This window comes from Mustela nigripes, chromosome 12 (assembly GCF_022355385.1).
Source record: "Mustela nigripes isolate SB6536 chromosome 12, MUSNIG.SB6536, whole genome shotgun sequence".
NCBI classification, from domain to species: Eukaryota; Metazoa; Chordata; class Mammalia; order Carnivora; family Mustelidae; genus Mustela; species Mustela nigripes.
In genome coordinates, this window is record NC_081568.1 from 148,037,256 (window position 1) to 148,059,586 (window position 22,331).

Below are 22,331 nucleotides of genomic sequence, written 5' to 3' on the forward strand. Positions count from 1 at the left end.
TTTTCCCACCTAATAAAACCAGTGCTCCCTGTTTCAGCAACAATTTGTGGTTTGGAAGGTGCTCCCAGACAGAAAGCTGGGATGGATATAGAGCTTACCTTGTTTCCCTTTTTTCGAAGGTCACTTCGTATCTCTTCTACAGTGTGAGACTTGTCTAGGGGAGGAAGATAAATCCAATACTTGTTTTTTGTCATGCCTGGATCTAAAAATCCTTCACCCTACTTTTCCCCATTTTAAATGTGGTTGGAAACTCAGGGACCACTACACATGTGAATAAATTTTCCTATACCAAGTTAGGATACCAAAACTAACAAGCAAATAAACAAATAACTTGAAGAAACCATGCATGGAAAGAACAAGTTTTAAAAAAAATCTATCCCCAGGGTGCCTGGGTGGCTCAGTGGGTTAAGCCGCTGCCTTCGGCTCAGGTCATGATCTCAGGGTCCTGGGATCGAGTCCCACATCGGGCTCTCTGCTCAGCAGGGAGCCTGTTTTCCTCCTCTCTCTCTCTGCCTGCCTCTCTGCCTACTTGTGATCTCTCTCTGTCAAATAAATAAATAAAATCTTTAAAAAAAATAAAAAAAATCTATCCCCAAATTAGATATCTATATCCAACAAAGGTATCAATGATGTGTAAGAGAACATTAAAGACATTTTCAGACTTGCAAATCATTGAAAGAATTACCTCCCATGCTTCTGGTCTCTAGAAGCTATTCTAGAATTTGCTGATAGGACATGGGAAGAGATTAGGAAAGAGAACAACACAGGATCTAAGACAAGGCTCTAGTCCAGGAGTGAGCAGAGGAGGACCCAGAATGATGGCGAGAGCCACAAGCCAGGTGCAGGGCCACCTGTCCAGACCGGGCTGGGCCAGGAGGCTCCAGGAGAGCGCTCTCGAGAAGTTCAAGGTGCAAAGACATTTCATACATTTTTTACATAGTCAAAAGGAGATTTACCTAGGTGGAAAAACAGTTGAGGGATGAAATGAGAGATGAGCCCACAGAGAAATAGATGGCAGTCATTATCTCTAGTGCAAACAAAAGGCTGTTCTAGAAAAGGGAAAGTAATTGCAGCACCACATGTTCAGCTGTGAATAGCATTTACATAGACATAATGGGAGAACTCCTGAAGAGCGATCCAGCCAAAATGACAATAAAACCACATACAGGGGAAGATGAGGGATGATAAGTGGGTATGGAGTCTGGGGAGAGAGAAAGAAGGGACGTGAGCTAAATATTCATCTTGCCCTGTGGAAATGCGATAAATGAACTTAAAATGAAGCGGTCCAGAAGTAGCAATATAAATATGCTACTTAGAGATATGATCGTTCGCGCCTGCAAAACAAACTAGAAAACCTGACCAGGACGTGGCGGGACTGCTGTTCCTGCTATAATTCTTACACAGTTTCTTTCTTTCTTTTTTTAAGATTTTATTTATTTATTTGACACACAGAGAGAGATCACAAGTAGGCAGAGAGGCAGGCAGAGAGAGGGGAAGAAGCAGGCTCCCTGCCGAGTAGGGAGTCCAATGCGGGGCTCAATCCCAGGATCCTGAGATCATGACCTGAGCTGAAGGCAGAGGCTTAACCCACTGAGCCACCCAGGCACCCTCTTACACAGTTTCTTACATCTCTACTTCGTATGCACGCATACTTTTGATGACCAATGATAAATTTAAAACAAATAACACTGCGATGAGCACTTCCAGGCAGAAATTTACTTTTATGTTTAAAGATTACTCCCAAAGGGCAGATTCCTAGAACTGAAAGTATTAGGGCAACGGTATACTCTTTTGGAAGCTCTTGCCACATTTTGCCAGACTCTTCCCTAAAATGCTGTAACTAGCTCCATTCCGGGAACAGCTCCTCGGACTTGGACTTGCTCTGTGCTCCTGCATGTCGTTCTGGGTTCTGGGCAAGCCCAAGCCTTGCGCATCTCTCCCCTGAAGCCTGACGTTTGACAACTGAGCTGTGAGTTGCAGGGCCCCAGCGGAAAGAGGGAGCCTTCTTAGAAGCTACTTGAGGGAGGCTTCTTAGAGAAAGTGACATGGAACCTGGATCAAAAAGAATAAGGAACGGCTTCGCATGTGGGGGAGTCAGGAAAAGACTTCCGCGGGGAAGTAAGAGAAAGATGTTTCGCGGATTTTTTTTTTTAACTTGATGGTCAGTTAGGGGTAGCCACAGGGGGGTCCCAGGAGAGGCTCAGGAAAATACATTTTATTATATTCGCTGGTTCTAGGGACAGGAGGCAGGTCACACTGTGCAGAGTCACATGGGAAAGACCCCAGCATGGTTAGAAGGCGAGGACAAAGAGTGAGGGGAAAGTCTGTGCCAGAGCCTTTCTTGGGGTCTCCTCAGGAAAGGGTGAACCATTAAGGGCTGGTTTGGTGCTAAGCTAGAGGGTGGTCCCTAGTTGGGGGTCACCTGGCCTAGGATGATTAAAGCAGAGGAACCTCGCCTCCTGGGCTTCATGGGCCAGGTAGAGGAGCTAGGGGCTCTGGTACAGCTAGTTTTCAGTTTGCATAACAAAAGGCATGCTCTGGGGTGGGCCCTTTGCCATCTCCTTGAATTGGCTGGCCCCAGGAGGGGCAGTGTCCCCAGTCAGGAAGATTTGCCAAAACCTCGTAATACATGGAAAATAGAAAAATATAAACAATACAGAAGCCAGCTCGAATTAGGAAGGGCAGAGGGGAGGAGGCTTAAGGAGAACTGAAACCAACAAGAGGAAGGCCGGCCACCCTCTCTCCCCACCTCCCTGTCGCTTTGTGAGTGTGTACTTTGGCTTCCTTCACACGGACCAGCTTCTTCCTCCGCCCCTGGCCTGGGGTGGGTGGGGGGACAGGGCAGCCTCCGTTCCAGGACCAGAGGGCAAGGCCCCTCTCTCTGCTCCAGGTGAAAGGAGCTCCCCTTGACCTGATTCAGGTCAAACATCCGGCCAGACCCGCTTCCCCACCCCCTCTGCCTAGGCACACACTTTGGATCCCTCTGACAGGGGCTGGCTACTGTGTTTGAACCAGCAGGTGTCAAGGGCCTAAATCTGTGGCTGGTTGGAGGTAGATAGTGGGTGGGGGGCAACTCAAGGGCACAGCTAAGAACAGACCCCCAACTCCCTTCTCCTAACTCCCAATGTACTCCATGAAGGGGAGGTGAATCATGAGAGACTATGGACTCTGAGGGGTTTGAAGTGGCGGGGGGGGTGGGAGGGTGGGGTACCAGGTGGTGGGTATTATAGAGGGCACGGATTGCATGGAGCACTGGGTGTGGTGAAAAAAAATAATGAATACTGTTATGCTGAAAATAAATAAATTTAATTATAAAAAAAAAAAAAAAGAACAGACCCCCTTCGAGGTGTTGCCCTTGGCCTTGCTTCAGCCTGGAAGGCTCTTTTCCAGGTAGAATGGCTCCTTCTCCTGCTCTCCCTAGGTCTCTGCTCAAATGTCTCCTTCTCAATGGGCCCTCTTCCTGCATCTTGTCCTGCAACTGATGCTCACAGTCCACTGACCGGGCCTTTCCCATGCCTGTGTGCCTGTCTCCCCATCCTGGACTAGAACACGTGCTCACGGGGGCAGAGCGTTGGTTCCGGTTGTGGACTGCTGTGTCAACAGTGCCTAGAACCGTGCCTGGTGCGTGACAGGTGGTCAGCAGATGTGCAGATCATGTGGCACAAGGAAGCACAAGGAAGTGGTGTGTTTAGGGCCGTGTCCTCCAAAGAAAGAGGAATAGCACAAACACGGTGCTGGGGTGTCATGGAAGAACAGAGACACCCTGATGGCATCTCCTGGGGCTGGGGTCTAGGAACTCCACACCCTGAGCTAGCACAGTCCTCTTGGGCTTCAAGGCCTCTGCCCTACTGGTAAGGCTCCTTCCACTTACCCTCCCATCCCAAGGACAGAAGCCAGTGTGGGCTCTGGGGACGGGAGGCGAGCGGTAAGAGAAGGGTGGGGGCTTTGCCCATAGAAGCGATGGATAGCCACCTAGCTGACCCCTTGCAGGAGCCGGGGTGAGCCACGTGGGTTTCTGGACACCTGTTCTCTCTGAGACATTCCTCTCTTGTGGACAGGAAGCTGTCTTGGGAGCAGCTGGGGATGGGATCACGGTGGGAAGGATGAGGTTATGTTAGGACTCAGAGTGCCCCAGAGAGACCCCTGAGTACGCAGGAGCAGACTCCACCTAGGGGAAGGGAGGGCAGGTAGGAACAAAAGGTAATGAGTGGCATCCCTCCTGGTCCTCTGCCCTTGCCTGGTCCTGCTTGTGAGGTGGGCTTCCGCCCCTGCTGCTCCAATGAGGACATAGAAGAGCTCAGTCTAAATACCTACCCCAGGGAAGACTAGCTCCAGGGGGCCATAGAGCCGTCTCCTTTGTTCACAAAGGTGTGTGTGCAGTGTGGGGTGGGACCTTCACGGATATTTGTGGGACCATGGTAAGTGTCTGGGCTTACTAAGCAAACCGAAGGCTGCTTTGGGGGTAGTCCTGAGCCCATTAACATGGTCAAAGCACCTTCTTTTCAGAAGACCACCTTCCAGCAATAGGGCTGCCCAGGATGGCAGAAACCCACCTTGACAGTGGTCAGACTTGGTCTCTAGGGGTGTTCTGGAGGTCTTTCCACCTCTGTGGGCTTCTCTCTGGTGAGCTCTGGATTTGGGGACACTTCTGTTTCCAGGCTTACCTGCCCAAGTGTGGACACCGAGGCTTACCTGGTGTTGGAAAGGTCCTGCTAGACTCACCCTCCTGGCCCCACCCCTGAGCACACAGGACCCCCAGTTCCTGATTGAGGGAGGCGAGAAAGAAATCTCTCTGAACCACAGGCAACCCCCAGGACAATGACCTGCAGGGGGAACCTTTGCTCCTCAGTAGAGGCGAACCACACCCCAATAGTCCTCTGACTTCATTAACACCTGAGTCCCCTGGGGTGCCTGGATGGCTCAATAGGTTAAGCCTCTGCCTTTGGCTCAGGTCAGGATCTCAGGGTCCTGGCATCAAGTCCCTGCTGAGCAGAGAGCCCACTTCCCCTCTCTCTCTCTCTGCCTGCCTCTCTGCCTACTTGTGATCTCTGTCAAATAAATAAATAAAATCTTTAAAAAACAAAACAGAACACCTGAGAACTTGTGAGAGACCCAGATTCCTGAACCTGGGAGCCTGCTTCCCTAACGACCACCCCAATGGGACTGGGAGAGCGAAGGCCCTGTTCTCCAAGGCTCTGTTCAAGTAGCACCAGTGTGTCTTGGCCACTCACCAGGAAGCTCCTCTACCTGGAGTTGCTGCAGCCATGGTTTGGCATGCATTTTGGGTGCGGGGGCCTCTCATGCAGCGTGTGGGGTGGAAGCCCTGGTCACCCCAACTGGAGGATGGGCATGTCCCAGGGAGCTGCCTCCTCCTAGGAGCCCAATCTTTAATGCTTACTGTGCTGAGGGACACCCCCCCCCCCCCCGCCCAGATCCAGGACCAGCTGTCTCCACACAGAGGGGAGGGTAGTAGGCTGAGTAATAGCCCCCAAAGATACCCGGATCCTAATCCCTAGAACCTATTAACGTTGCCTTATAGGGAAGGAGTCTTGGTGGATATGATTCAGTTAAGGATCTTAACCCAGGGGAGATTATCTGGGATGATCTGGGTGGCCCTAACTGCAACCACAAGTGACCTTACAAGAGAGGGGCAGAGGGAAATGAGACCCAGTGCCTCCACATCTACCTTTAGACTGGGCCTCCTTGAGGCAGAGGCTGTCCACTCTGCAGCAGGAGGGTAGGAATCCGTGCTCATCACGGGATTCTTGGCCCCTACATGTGTCTGGGCTAAAGTGGGCCTTGCTGCCTGGGGACACAGGAGGGCTGGGCAACCAGCATAAGGACCCGGACTGCCTCGTCCTCCCATTCTGCACCTAAAAGGCAGGGGAAAATCTCTTCAGGTTCCTGCACTCACTGCCTCCCCAGGGATGGGGGGAGCCTGTGTCTCTGTTGAAGGAGTAGTTCCCTGGACCCTGAGAAAGCAAATTTCTTAAGGAAAGCACCAGAGATAGATCTGGGCATCAGCAGGAGGGGGAGACCCTAGAACCCAACTCTGTGAAGCCTCCTTGGTCCTCTCCAGGACCCTGTATAGGGCTTCTGGTACCACCTGCAAATGTCTTCATTTTTTGGTTCAGACCCTGACGCCCCTCCGTTCCCCTCCCCGCTGCACACACACTTCCCAGACCACCTTTCTGTCCACTCAGCCTCCGCCTGAAACTTCTCCTGTGAATTTGCATTGCCATGCTCCTTTCCTGCAAACATCCAAGCTCTAGTCTCAGTCTGTTGAGCCCTGAGCCTTGCTCAGCTCTTCTGTGCAGGGGCCCAGATGGGACCCAAAACAAAGGGCCTTCGTTGCTTGGTGAGCTGGAACCGGGTGGGTAGAAGGCAGGCCTCCTTGGTCGGTGGCTGATATCTGATCCCCAGGCCTGGGCACCTCCCCGCCGTGTTGCCCTCTCCCCCACGTGGCCCTGTCTTCAGGTTTGAGCAGGCCCCCCGAGCATTGAGACTTCCTGTACCGGGTTTAGCAACCCCACAGGAAACAGTCCCTACAAAAGTCCCGGAACGGTGGGAATTTTCTTCCTGGGCTGGACCTCTGCCCACCTCAGAAGCAATAGCTTTGGCAGGGAATAGAATTCTCTGAGTCAGCCTCTGGGCCTAGGCCCTGCGCCCATGGGTGCTGGGAAAGGTGATCTTGCTGGAACCCCCTCTATGTAGAATGGGGTCAGGGAGCTGCCTAGCGAGCAGATGCTCAGTGGGTAGAAAGAGCAAATGTTTCACCAAGAGATGCCCGCGTGCGCTACAACCATCTCTGACACCCGTTGGCACTCCCCACCTTCCCACTGCCAACAGGCTGCCCAGATCTGGCTCTGGGGACCAGAACAGCACCTGGTCTCCCGCTGCGCCCTTTGGGCGGGGATCCTCACCAGCCTGAGCCCACCGGCTTTGCTCCCTTGCAGGGACCAGACCGAGTGAGCCAATGGAGTCCTGCCCCAGGCCGGTTGTCACCTTCCCCAGCTGGAAGGGGCACCAGGGGGCAGCAGGACTGGGAGATACCTGCCTCCCACATGAGACTGGAGAATTCAGCCTCAGTTTTGCTGATCTCAACATGAGAGGCCCCGTGAATCCGGCTTACCTGCCTGCACCAGGGTGAGGACAGTTCAGGAAGGATGCTTTGCTGGCTGAGAGCCCTGAGGTAATGTGAGCCGGCTGACGGGCCTCCCGGGCAGCTCCCCTAAAATGACACTGAGCTTGGAGATTCCCTGAGGCTAGGGTGTGGTCCCCAGATCCTGCAAAACGCCTGTCCACCTGTCTATTCTCCGTGCCATGTGCGCTGGTCCGTGAGAGGCCACCGGCAGAGGGCGGTGTGGGCCCTGCCTCTCGTCCCTCAGCAGTCCCTGGAGAGGCAGCATCCTTCTTGGCTTCCCTGGTTGATCCACATTCCGCTCAAGCTTAAAAATTCTCTATTTCAGGCCTAATGCACTCCCAGGGTCCAAGACTGGAGAGTCGAGAGTTCCTAAATGCTTCCCTCAGTCCCACGTAGGCCAAAGAGGGTGCTCACAAGTGTCCCTGATCTGTTCCTGAGAGTGGGAGGCCCTGGAGGGTCCCAGACTTACCAGCCTATGTGTAGGGAGGTGGGGAAGGGGCTCACGGCAGCCACCTAACCCTGACCACTGGTCCGGGCATAAAGGGGAACCCCACACCCTACAAAGCACCAAATCAATGAATGGAGTTTTGTGTAAGTTTTGCATAATCAGTGTAACCCATTGCAAGTGGTCTACCTTAAATGGCACAGATGATGGGAGCACGGTCCCCAGAGGAGGAGAGAGCCCTGGGGGCTGGGGTCATCAGGGAGACTTTCCCGAGGACGACGGGCCTGGGGCTGAGAGAACTAGGAGCAGCTTCGGATGATCTGCGGGCAAGACCAGGGTGGTGTTGGGAAGGCAGGGCGTGGCAGCTCTGGCTGGAGCCCATGGTGATCTTGGAATTCCCCAGGGCTTTCCAGATGCCAGAGAGCAAGGGTGGAGTGGGCTGTCCCTCCTGTCTTGCTCCTTCTGTACCAGCCACAGCTGGGAAGCCCTGGGTGGTGCCTACAGCTAACCAGCACATTCTGCCTTTCCCGGACATCAGAAGTGGGCTGAGAGGAGTGCCAGAGAGGTATCCTGGAGGTGTACACTCAGAACGAGAATGAAGGATGCTAAGGGAAGAGGGTGACAAAAGGCGCTGATCTGGAAAATGGCATCTGAGAGTTCCAAAGTCTGACAGCAGTCAGGGTGGAGAAGCTGATGTGGGCTAAAACAGGGGTGCAGCTGGTCGGGAGGAGTGGAGCCTGGCTGTGGACTGGGCCAGACGGCAGGACTGGTCAGGGGGCAAAGCAGGAGGGCCAGAACAGATGGCCCAGTAGCATGGTCTAAACCCAACTCGGAGGGCTCTGGGGCTTTCTGGGCCTGGGCTTATCACTCTTGGCGTTGACATCCCAGAACCTCCTCCAGGCATGTTCCATGACCCACCCTGGGACACCTCAGTCTCTCCCTTCTCCATAAGCGCAGTCTAGTCTCAACTCATGGTTGGCCCTGCCAACAAGTCTCTACTTTCAAACTACAGCTTCATTTTGCCTCTCTTCCCACTTTGTCTCAGGAAGGCCCTCCAGGAATTGTGTTTTGAATCTCTCAGGATCCTGAAGCAGGTCGGCCAGTCCCAGCACAGACAAGAAGGCAGCGGGCAGCTGCCGCCCTCACTGACCGTTGTGGGGGAAGACAGGTGACAACTAGGGGAAGGAACAGATACATGGTGGTAACTCTCAGATCTGTGAGAAGGAAAGGCTCAGTGGGTCAACGGCCACCACGGAGCTAAGAGGCAGAGGCATCTCTGAGCTGGGGATGCAGGGAAGGAGCCTGTTGTGATCGGCAGGCATCCCCTGACAGGCCTGGGGTGTAGAAGGATGGCCTGTGGCTGTCACAGGACCCAGCGGAGAGTGGCCCAGGCCTACGGGGACAGGTTGCCGGAATCCCACATGCTGAGGCCCTGGTGTCAGGTTTGACTTTGTTCTTAGAGCCGCGGGAAGCCACCAGTAGACTCCCAGTCGACGTGGGTCGTAACCGGTTTGCCTTTGGCAACCTCACTCTGGCAGCTGTGGGCAGAGGGAATTGGAGAGGTCAACATGGCATTCCAGGATACCTTGTTGAGGTCATGGCCATCCTCTGGTTCAAAATGAGGTTCTTGAGTGGGAATGGTGGGAACAGGAAGCAGATGGATTTGGGGAGCAGAATCAAGTACACTTGGGGGATGAGGAAGGGGAAATGCCCAGGTACAGCCTGCATCCACTAAGGGGGACTCAGACAACAGTGGCCTCGGGGAGCAGTGGGGAGATAGAAGTGAGTTCTGTGGGGTAGATGTTGCAAAACAGATGTGAGGGGCCAATCAAGGTGGAGAAGACAGGTGGGCAAGATGTCACAATGGTTTGGTAGATGGCACAAGCCTGAGAGCCCTCGTGACACCAAGGACACTTGTCTTAACCGCAGGCAAGTCCTGGTTCTCGTCCGAGAGTCCAAAGAGCTCATTCGAAGTCTACTCCATCTCACAATTGGCTGTGGGCCACCTAGACACCCTCCTGGAGGCATTTGCATCTGCACTTGGGACTTGAGCCATCACAGGAGTGCCCCTAGCCCCCACACCTGCACCTCCTGGCCCCGGCCTCAGGCATATTCCCGGGTCCGCGCAGACAGGGTGTTTCCAGGCACCCCCACAACCCATGGCCCCAGATGAAACTTACGTAGTCTTTCCCACCCTTACCCGTTCTAGTTCCTCCCGCATCCTCTCTTGGGAGTGATGTCCTAACACCCAGAAACCCGTCAGTGTTCTAGACCAGGACTGTACCAGGCTTCAAGGTACACCTATAAATCACCTGGAGGTCTTGTTAAAGGCAGGTTTGACTCATCAGGTCCAGGAGGCGGGAGATTCTGCATTTCTGACAAGACCCCGAGGGCCTGCAGCTTTTCCAGGCCCTTCTCCCCTCCTTCCCCTCCCTCTCTGCCTCCCAGAATCTGTCCTCAGTGTTTCCCTCCTACTAGGTCCCATTGTCACCTAGATGGTTCCAGCAACCTCTTCAAACTGTATTCTTTTGGTTCCTGTCGCTGGTGGGCGTCCCTGGGAGAAATCAAATGTTCCACGATCAGTATGACTTACCCAGTCACCTTGGCCAAAGCTGACGACAGGGGTGGGTCCACGCCGCCTCTGCCCTATGGCTAAGGCAGGCTGCAGGGTCCAAGGGGCTTCTCCAAAGCGAGGGACGGAGGCCCCGACTCCTAGTGCTCTAAATCAGTGGTTGTAGATTTTCAGCGTGTGGGCTAAAATCCTAACCTCAGCCCGCGAGATCCAGATTCTGTCTCCCGGGGGAGCCATTATTTTAAAAGAAAAAATAAGCGCCACCGCTCTGGTCACTGATGCCAATGGCCCCACCTGGCGGCCTTCGGGAGAATTACAGAGGGCTCCTAAAGGAAGGCTCCCAGGGCATCCCCTTCGCTGCAGAATTGGCTTGCTACATGCAGAACCGATCCAACAACACTTTGCACGAGGGATCCTCCTCCCCACGTCACTGATGGTGAAACAGAAACTCAGAGAGTGCAGGCGATGGCTCCAACATCATACACAGCCCTGTCATGCATGCTAATGGCATGTGAATCTGGCTAGTAGGCAAAAATCACCCAGGGAACTAGAGGGGAGGACTTCGGGATCAACCATGTGCATGTGGCTATTTGCCCTCCCCTGCAAATCTGTTGCACAGGATAATCAAAGTCAAAAAGACCATGACCCTCTCCCTCCCGCCCCCCTGCCCCAGGTCAGAGGCTGGCCACAGAGCTGGGGTGGGTTCTGGAGAGCCCATCAGCTTCTGGATAATTAGGGATGCCTGGGGTCTCAGGGAAGGAGCAAGTCTGTGGGGGACACCTAGAGGCTCTGGGCAGCATCCATTTACCAGTGGAGGGGGAGGGCACATATTTTAGCATTTTAACAACCGGCATCTGTATTTATATATACAAATCTACATGCAAGGGGAGAACAGATGAGAGAACAATAGTAATAGCATTTCAGAAGCTGGAAAGCAGACACTTGAGTGGCAAGTGACTTAGCAGTGAGCATGGGCTGGATGTCTGCTCTTTTCCCAAGACCCTATTAGCAAGAGAATAAAGAAATGAAGGCCCTATGAGCCCCTGATACAAAGAAAAGGGGGCATGTCTACAGCTAAAGGTGTTCACAAAGGAATAAGAAGTGGATGAATTGAACTGCAGCAGATCTTCTGGGGTCCCCAAGGCCACCCAACCCGGGGACAGTTTGGGACTGCCTTCTGTAACCCCGGTCTCCAGGGACAAATCTAGCCCCCTGGTGACGGCTGCCAGCCAGCAAGACCTGCCCCCTCAATATCCTGGTTATTTCTTCCCTTGTATGTGAACAGAAGCACAAGAGCCACCGGACACTTGAGGAAAGCCCATTTCCTGACAGACACTGATGGAGAGACAGAAGCCTGCATGGATTCTGGGAGACCAGAGACATTTCTGGGAATGGGAAGGGACTGGGAAAGGAAAACTCTGGAATCCTAAGCTGACACAGACAATAATGCATATTCTATTTTCACCTAAAAGATGGCTGCGATCTGCTTTTTCCTCTCAGCATTGTTTTTGAGATTTGTTCACTGTAAATAAATCAAGTAGTCAAATTTTTCAAAGTTCCTTTGTATTCCTGTCCCCCAATTTATTGAATGACACTTCTGTAATTCTCTTTGCTCTGTTTTGGTTTTTCAGTTACAAATAATGCCTAATTGCCCTGTGCCTTTGGAAAGTTACTTTGAACTTCTGGGTCTCAGTTTAGAGACAATTTCTCAGTGTACAGATACTTACCTGTAAAACAGGGGACAGTAGAACCAACCACATAGACTTGTGATGATGATTCAATGTGTTTATAAATGCAAACCAGCAGGGGATCTCAGTCAAGGACAATTTTGTACCTGGGGACATTTGGCAGTGTCTGGAGACATTTTCGGTTATCATAACTTGGGTAAGGAGGCCACGGCTATTACTGGCATCTGGTGGGTGGAGCCCAGAGATGATGCCAAACTTACCCTACACTACTCAGGATAGCCTCCCACATGAAGAATTATCTGGCTCAAAATATCAGTCGTGCCAAAGCTGAAAAACCCTGGAATAGTGCATGGCACAAAATAAGCACTAAGTAAACATTAGTTATTTTTTTAAAGTTGCAGTGAAAATTCTTTCTCTTATCTTCTATGGACAAACATAAGAATCTCTCAGAATGATCACAGCCTTCAAATACTTGTGGAACAGTTACCACATTTTTTTGGTTGTTGTTGTTGTTTTTTAAAGATTTTATTTATTTGTCAGAGAGAGAGTGAGCGAGAGCGAGCACAGGCAGACAGAGTGGAAGGCAGAGTCAGAGGGAGAAGCAGGCTCCCTGCAGAGCAAGGAGCCCTATGTGGGACTCGATCCCAGGACACTGGGATCATGACCTGAGCCGAAGGCAGCTGCTTAACCAACTGAGCCACCCAGGCGTCCCACCACATTTGTTTTATTCAGTCCCCAAGCAGGGACTGGGGTGTCCCCTGCAATGACACAGAAAGCAGCTATGTCTCCCCGCTCTGTGCCCAGCGGAGAGAGTCAGGTCCAGTGGCTTATGTTCACCCCTATGCCCTGCAAACAAGTCACCCAGAAATGCCAGTCAAACCTACAAAGGCTAGCTGGCACTGAGCAGGGGGCCAGGAGCACCAGAAGAACAAAGCCAACCAGAACGGCACTGAAAAGTCTCGGAAAACGAAACTGTCCTGTTGTCAGAGTTAAGTCTGTGAAAGTAGATTCACCCTGCATACTAAATTGAGTGACTGCCTGCTGACCCAGAAGATTTAAGTGGCATTAAGAGCCCCCTCATATGGGATGCCTGGGTGGCTCCGTTGATTGTGTCTGCCTTCGGCTTTGGTCATGATTCAGGGTCCTGGGATAGAGCTCTGCCTTGGTGGGGTCCCGCTTCAGCTAGGAATCTGTTTCTCCCTCTCCTCCCCACCTGTGCTCTCTCTCTCGCTATCTCTGTCACGATCTCTCTCTCAAATAAATAAATTAAAAAAAAGTCCTCTCATACAATAATCTAAATATGAAGGGCATTGTAGAAAATCACCTGTCATTCCCAGAACAAGGACGGCCAAATGAGAGAAGAAATTTGGTGGAGGCCAATACTGAAATAAAGCAGGTGTTGGAAGTATCTGAGAGATTTTAAAGGAGCCAGCATGAAAAAACACGGTTCAACAATCAGTTACAGATTCTCCGGAAACAAAGGAAAAAATAGAAAGTCTCAGCAAAGAAAGAGAAGTTGTAAAAAAGAGAGAATTGAATGAAAGTTATGGATCTACAAAATACAACATCCAAAATAAAAACTTACAGGACATGCTTAGTAGAAGAGTAGAAGTGAAAGCAGATAGAATCAGCGAGATTGAACACTGAAAGAGCTTACTCAGTCTGAGCAACAGAGGAAAAAAAGACTGAAAAAATAACGAACAGGGCCTCAGGGACCTGTGGGTATAATAAAGGATTCATCCCAGAGAATAGGCAGAAAGTATGTGCAATTGCAAAGGTGTTCATGGAAATAAGGGCTGAGATTTTTCCAAACTTGGAGAAAGATACAAGCCTACAGATTCAAGAACTGAAGAGAACCCCAAATACGAAAACCCAAAGAACTCCACATCAAGACACACCATAATTAAATTTTGAAAACCTGAAGTGAAGAAAAAAAAAATCTTTTTTAAAAAAGATTTTACTTGAAAATAATTTTTTTAAAGATTTTATTTATTTGACAGACAGAGATCAGAAGTAGGCAGAGAGAGAGAGAGAGAGGAGGAAGCAGGCTCTCCCAGGACCCTGGGATCATGACCTGAGCTGAAGGCAGAGGCTTTAACCCACTGAGCCACCCAGGTGCCCTGAAAAAAAATTTTTTAAAGGCTTATTTATTTATTTATTTCACAGAGATCACAAGTAGGCAGAGAGAGAGGGGGAAGCAGCTTCCCTGCTGAGCAGAGAGCCTGATGTGGGGTTTGATCCCAAGACCCTGGGATCAAACCTGAGCCAAAGGCAGAGGTTTAACCCACTGAGCCACCCAGGTGCCCCTCAATTTTTTTTTTTTTTACTTATTTATTTGAAAGAGAGAAAGCACGAGTGGGGTGAAGGGCAGAGGGAGAAGGCGACTCCCCACTGATCAGGGAGCCCAATGTAGGGCTTCATCCCAAGACTCCAGGATCATGACCTGAGACAAGGGCAGATGTTTAACCGACTGAACCACGCAGGCTCCCCCCCCCAAAAAAAAAATCTTAAAAGCAGCTGAAGAGAAAAGATGTACTGTCCCACAAAGGAAAACTGATTCAATGGAGGGTGATTTCTCACATGAAAGAAAAATGGTCAACTCAGGGGCTACATCTGGTAAAATTGTCCCTCCAAAATGAAGGAGAAATAGACATTCTCAGGTGAAGAAGAACTAAGACAATTTGTGGCTAGCTGACCTACCCTTAAGGAATGGCTAGAGGTGTCTGGATGGCTCAGTCCGGAAAGCATGTGACTCCTGATCTCTGATTCATGAGTTTAAGCCCCACGATGGGTGTAGAGATTACTTAAAAAAACTAAAATCTTGGGGCACCTGAGTGGCTCAGTCATTTAAGTGTCTGCCTTTAGCTCAGGTCTTGATGTTAGGATCCTGGGATCCAGTCCCACATCCGGCTTCCTGCTCAGCGGGGAGTCTGCTTCTCCCTCTGCCTCTGCCCCCCTGCCTTCCCCTGCCTGTGCTCACGCTCTTGCTCTCTCTCTCTCTCTCTGTCAAATAAATAAATAAATAAATAAATAAATAAAATCTTTCTTAAAAAAAAAAAAAAAACGATGACAGTGGAAACCAGGGACAATGGAAACCAGGGCCCTCAGAGAAGGGAGGAAAACAATGGAATGGGTAAACAGAATAGAATGTTCCTCACCTCATGAGTTTTCTTCATCATAATTTATGGTTGAATCAAAAGTTACAGCATAATCTGATGTGGCGCTCAATGGGTATAGGAGGAATACTTCAGAAAATTACATTTTATAAATTGGAAAGATCAAGGAACTTAAGTGGAGGTAAGCTTTCTATACTTTGCTCAAAATGATAAAAACGTTGACACTAGCAGGCTATGATTAACTTACATATGTAAACACATATGATAACTCCTCTAGCAAATTACTAAGAAAATTATACAGTGATACGCTCAAAAAACTTGATCAAGAAATCAAAATGGAACTCTAAAAAAAATGCTCAGGGCACTGATAGGAAGGCAAGAAAAAAGAAACAGAGGACTGAGAAAAAGAGGGTGAACATCCAGGATACAAATAACAAAGTGACAGACTAAGCCACTCATGTATCAACAATTACTTCAAATGTAAATAGTTTAAATCTGCCAGTGAAAGGATTTGGGAGAGTGGTTTAAAAATAATAACCCTGGGGCGCCTGGGTGGCTCAGTGGGTTAAGCGGCTGCCTTTGGCTCAGGTCATAATCTCAGGGTTCTGGAATCGAGTCCCACATCCAGTTACTTGCTCAGCAGGAAGCCTGCTTCTCCCTCTCCCTCTGCCCCTGCTCATGTGCACTCGCGCTCTCTCTTGACCTCTCTCTCCCTGTCAAATAAATAAAATCTTAAAAAAAAACAAAACCCACCTACATATTGTGTATAAAGAATTCAACTTAGACTCAATAACGTAGGCAGGTGCAAAGTAAAAGAATGGGGAAAATAGTATCTCTAAGCAAGATAGTTTCATGGAAGTTTTTGTTTTTTGTTTTTTGTTTTTTTAACAAACATTCAAACAATTAGCATCAATATTACACAATCTATTTCAGAAAACAGGAGAGGAGGGACCATTCTGAACTCATTTTCTGGGCCAGTATTACTCTGATAGAAAAATCAGACAAATATAACACACACCAAGAAAACTATAGACCTACATCCCACATGAACTTAGATGCAAAAATCCTCAAGAAAATTTTGGCAAATTAAACCCAAGAATGCATAAAAAGACTAATACACCATGACCAAGTGGGATTTCTTTCAAATAGGTGAGGTTGGTTCAATATTTGAAAATCATGAAAGAAAGATTGTATCAATTTACACAGGAAAGGTGCTTTTTCTTGAATTCAACCATCAAATTTTGATAAAAGTTCTCAGTATACCAAATAAAGGATTTCCTTAACTTCTTAAAGAGCATCTACAAAGCCTGTTGCTAACATCAAACATAATGGTGAGGACTGTGTGCTCTCCCTATAGGATTAAGAACAAGGCAAGGATGTCTGCTCTCCCCAGTCTTATGTGGCAGAGATCTAGAAGTTCTATCCACCACGACAAGGCAAGAAAAAAACAAAACCAAAAAGGCATTCGGATTGCAATGGAGGAAATGAAAATGTCTCTACTTGCAGCAACATGATTGTCTACACAGAAAATTCCAAAGAATTGGCAAAAAAATCACCAAGAACTAATAGGTGAGTTCAGTAAGATGGCCGAATCCAAAATTGCCATGCAAAAATCAAATATATGTTTATCTACGGACACTAAACAAGTAAAAATCAAAATCAAAAATACTATTTAAAATTGCTTCAAAGCAATGAAATACTCAGGTATAAATCTAGTAAAACATATAGAAGATCTGTAGGATAAAATATAAAATGCTGATAAATGAAATTGAGAGATTAGAGAGACATACCAGGTTTAAGATTTTAGAGTCAATATGGTAAAGATGTCAATTTTTCCAAATTGATCTATAGATTTATCTCAATTCCTATAAAAATTTCAGCAAGGTTAATCTTATAGGTATAAAAATGCTTACTATTTATGTGGAAAGGGAAAGGCTCTACAATGGCCCCAACTATTTTTTAAGGATTTTATTTATTTATTTGACAGAGATCACAAGCAGGCAGAGAGGCAGGCAGAGAGAGAGAGAGGGAAGCAGGCTCCCTGCCGAGGAGAGAATCCGGACATGGGGCTCGATCCCAGGACGCCAAGATCATGACCTGAGCCAAAGGGAGAGGTTTAACACACTGAGCCATCCAGGCGCCCCTTGGATTTTATTTATTTATTTGAGAGAGAGAAAGCATGCATGTGGGCAGAGGGTTAGAGAGAGAGAGAGAGAGAAGCAGGGTCCCTGCTGAGTAGGGAGCTAACCATGGGACTTGACCCAGGACCCTGGGATCATAACCAGAGCCAGAGGCACCAACTGAGCCACCCAAACTATTTTTAAAAAGAAACAGAAAGCGAGAGTAATCATTCTTCTGGATGTTAACATGAGTTACAGTAATCAAAACACTGTGATATCAGCAGAGGTATGGTCACACAGATCAATGAAACAGAATTTTTTAAAAGACCCACATAAACACGCCAAATTAATTTTTGAGATAGGAATAAAAGCAATTCAAGGAGAGAAGGACAAGCTTTTCAGTAAATAGAACTGGAACAATTAGGCATCCATAGCCAAGACAAACAAATAAAAGCCTTGAACCAAGCCTCCCATTTTATACAAATTTTAACTCAAAATGGATCATGGACTTAAATGTAAGGTGTAAAGCTAGAAAACTTCTAGAAAAAAATTAGAGAAAATATTCTGTGCTCTGGCAAAATATTCTGGTAAAGAGTTCTTACATTTGATATCAAGAGCATGATCCATCAAAGGAATGATTGATTAATTGGATCTCATCAAATTTTAAAAACTTTTGCTCAGCAGTAGACCCCATTAAAAGTATGAAAACACCAATTACAGACTGGGAGAAAATATTTGCAAGTCACATATCTGACAGGGGACTTGTATCTTGAATATATAAAGAACTCTAAAAACCTGACATTAAAAAGACAAACGATCCAATTAGGAAATGGGCAAAAGACACACAGGGGGATTTTATCAAAGAAGATATAGAGATGGCAGAGAAGCAGATAGCAAATGGAGAGCTGTTCAACAGCACTCACGGGTAGAAAAATGCCAGTTAAAACCACAAGGAGAGGGGCACCTGGGTGGCTCAATGGGTTAAAGCCTCTGCCTTCAGCTCAGGTCATGATCTCAGGGTCCTGGAATCGAGCCCCACATGGGCTCTCTGCCCTGCAGGGGGCCTGTTTCCTCCTCTCTCTGCCTGCCTCTCTGCCTGCTTGTGATCTCTGTCTCTCAAATAAATAAAATCTTAAAAAAAAAAAAAAAACCACACACACAAGGAGACATACTTATCAGAATGATCAAACTAGTAATAACTGAAATGCTAATAAAGATGGGGAGAAACTGCATCATCACTGGTGAGAAATGTGACATAATACACTGTCATATAATTTTTAGAAAACACTGTCTGGGTAAAAAAATTCTGGCTGGACACTAGTCCGTTCTCCAGGAATCCAACTATGCCCACATCCCAGCTACGTTCTTATTGGGCTGACCACTATACACCTGTCCTCGTCACCCCAGGGCCAGCCCGGGCAGCCCCTATGCCCCGGAGCCCACTGAAATGATTCAAATCAGCCACTCCAAAACTTGTTTACCCTGCCTTGCCCATTCTTTCCTGCGGAAATCACAACAAAGGTGTTGACCACAGTTGTCCCCTCTCACTGCCTCCTGACCAATCCTGGTGTTTCCCTCTGTGGCCCAACATGGAGTGCACATCTTCCTCATTGAACTTTGAGCAATAATACTATAAAATTCTTTGTTTTTTCTCTCTTGACCTATGTCTGGCCTCCCCTAAAGGAATACAGTTAAAATGTACAGCCACTCTTAGGAATGCCTGGGTGGCTCAATCATTCAAGCATCTGCCTTTGGCTCAGGTCATGATTCCAGGATCCTGGGATCGAGTCCTGCATCGGGCTCCTTGCTTGGTGGAGAGCCTACTCCCTTTGTCTGCTCTAGCCCCTATTTTTTATATCTATCTATCTATCTATCTATCTGTATATATTAACATTCAGCTACTCTGGAAAATAGTTCCTTTTAAAACTAAAAAAGTGTAGTTATCATATGCACCAGCAATGCCACTCTTGAGACTTTATCACAGAATACTGAAAAATTATTTTCACACGGAAGCTTGCACATGAATATTTAGTAGCCTCATGCATCATAGCCCCAAACTAGAAATGGCTTTATTGTCTTTCAGCTGATGAATGGTTAAATAAACTGTGGTATGTCCCTACAGTAGAATACAACTCAGTGGTAAAAGCGACAAAACAAATGAACAGCAAGGAAGTCATGCAAAGCCATATCTGAAGGATACACACAGCATAATTCCATCTATTAGCATTTGATGAGGTAAGTGGTTGACCCCGGCTAGGGATGGGTGGGGGAGGGAAGGATGTGGCTATAAGAGGGCAGCACAAGGAAGTATGGAGGTGAATTATCTTGATTGTGCCACAGCTACACATGGGACAAAATTACACAGAGCTACACACACACACACACACACACACACACACATACACATGCTTGCACATGCAAATGCATATAAACTGGTGAAATCCAAATGTCAAATTCAGTGGTTTGTGCCTACTGTTAGCTTTCTGGTCTTGACATTGTACTATAGCTATGCAAGATGTGAGCATCGGGGGAGGTTGGGTGAAGGGTGCATGGGACCTCTTGGCACATTTCCTTGCAATCTCATGTGATTCTATAATTAACTTAAAATGAGAAGAGTGTGTGTGTGTGTGTGTGTGTGTGTGTGTGTGTGTGTGTTAAGATTTTACTTATTTGACAGAGAGAGATAGTGAGAAAGGGAATTCAAGCAGGGGAGAGTGAGAGAGAGAGAAGCCAAGCAGGGAGACTGACGCAGGTCTTGATCCCAGGAACCTGAGCCGAAGGCAAACACTTAATGACTAGGCTACCCAGGTACCCCGAGAAGTGTTTGTTTATTTTTTTAAGTGGAAATGGAACTCCTATGAAGGAAAATAAGCAAGGCCAAATTTCAAAATCAGAAATTGGCATCAGTTACATTAAAAATATATATATATGCTTTTTAAAAATTATTATTCCTTTAGAAGAGTTATCCTGTGGTCCCAGGACAATTTACCCTTTTGGCCTCTGGAAAAACTTCAAAAAGAGGAAAGTGAGAGGATGGTGGCTACCCAGTTGTCACTGGTTCTTGCCCATCTGGTTTTCTAGGAACACTTCTCTGGAGGTAGAGTAAGTTATTGGCCCAACCACCTGGCAGTCCTTTGCCCACTGGCCTCTATAGCTTTATCCTTACTTTCTGGAAGGTCTATTTTCTTTCGTGATCACAGTCGACTTGGGAGTTAGAGTGCCTGCTTCCTGCTGGTGCAGGTTTGAGAAACTGGGTGTTGCTTTCAGGGTTAAATAATGGAGTTGTGGGCCATATTGGTTGTTCCCTTGGCAATATATTTCCCTCCAAAACTTACTAGGCTTCCATTCTATTTGTGCTTTATTAATTCCATATGAGAGTACTCATAGCCAAAGATCTTGCCTAGACAAAGTTTTAAAATCTTAAGACTTGAGTCATTTCCTTGTTTGCTCTTGTGGTCTGCTCATCACCAAATTTCACAACCTAATGAAATAGAGGCTATTTTTTAAATAATCAACTTAGTTTGGAAGGCAACACTCTCGATCTACTTTTCTGTCAGCAAGTTTTTGGTTTGTGCATGGCAGGACATCAATCTTATCTCCTGCCAAATACACAGCTCGATTCTGAAGGAATTCAGTCTAGAGCTGGTATGGTGCCTCTCCTCCACAAAAGGCTCAGAAACTAGGTTTCTTCCAGCTTCCATTTTTATTCTGACTTCATGGGCTCATTCTCATGGTCTAAGATGGCAGCTTCAAGCTCCAGGTAGTAGGACAACAGAAAGACTAAGGGAAGGAGGCAGCGATAGATGGGACCTTCCTTGGGGACAGGAAGAGGAGGTATGCTTTGTTGGAAGAGGTGTGCATGTGGATATCTGGTACCCAGTGGGGTGATCATGGCTGAGAAGTTCATTCAACAAAATTCATGCTGTTCCCTCCATTGTATAGATTAATTGCTGAGACAGAATCAGCTCAGACAGAATCAAGTAAGTTCTTTCCCAAGCTTGTGAAATCTTTCCCAAGTCTTTTTTTGCATTTGGTGGGATACGTGACTAGTTCTCATCACTGGAGTGTGGGAAGGAGTGCTATGGGTGGCTTCAAGCTGAGTTAGCTCTTTCTCTGTCCTGTTTACCAGGTAGATACAGAGGGCTTCAAAGCCTGGAGCAGGGATTCTTGACATATTTTATGCCACGAGGCTTCTTGGTAGTCTAGTAAAGTCTATAGACCCTTGTACAGAACAATGTTTCTTTTTAAGTAAAAAGCATAAAATAAAATACATAGGATTACAAAAGAAATCAGTTACTCCAAAATACAGTTACCAAAATATTCTAAGCATTATGGCATAATATTTATGCATTTGAATAGCATATCAAGTAACAAGATCTACTGGAGGCTCTAATAGCTACGACATTTTCAAAGTAGTAGTTGAATGAAAATGATAGTTCAAGATATCCCCAACATTTTCGGTTAGGATGATGACAATGTTTTCCAGCTAAAGAGGGTTGTTCAACACTGTGAATATACTAAATACCACTGAATTGTACACTTTAAAATGGTTAATTTGGGGTGCCTGGGTGGCTCAGTGGGTTAACCATCTGCTTCTGGCTCAGGTCATGATCCTGGGTCCTGGGATCAAGCCCCACATCAGGGTCCCTGCTCTGTGGGTAGTCTGGTTCTCTCTCCCTCTGTCTTCCACTTTCCCTGCTTGTGCTCTCTCCCTCTCTTTCTCAAATAAAATCTTAAAAAACAAACAAACAAACAGTTAATTTTAAGTTATGTGAATTTCACCCTAATCAAAAAAGAAAAAACTTCATTGTGTGTGTGTGTGTGGGAGAAGATCTCACCAATGATTATGGTAGGATATTGAACTGTCAGGCTGGGGTTTCCACTGGTGATAGTTAACAGGTACTACTCATTCTCCTGGGATTGTTACCTAGATTCAAAATAGCAGGAAATGTGAAAATATTCTCAAATGGGTACACAGCCTTCCACCTTGAGGTCTGTGCACAGATCCCTTAGGAGTATATGGGCCCTCTCCCACCCCCCATAAGAACTTTTGTCCTAGGGGATGACAAAGCCACAAGACGAAGGGGCCTAAGTCTCCAGATCTTTCTACATGGAAGAAAGTAATCTGCTGAAAGGATTGTTACACAAGCAAGATATTTTGTATCTATTTATTAGAGCAGCCAGCATTACCCTGAGGCAGTAAGTTCCTATTTCTGCTTGAATTATGAGTCAGGTTTCTATTCCAG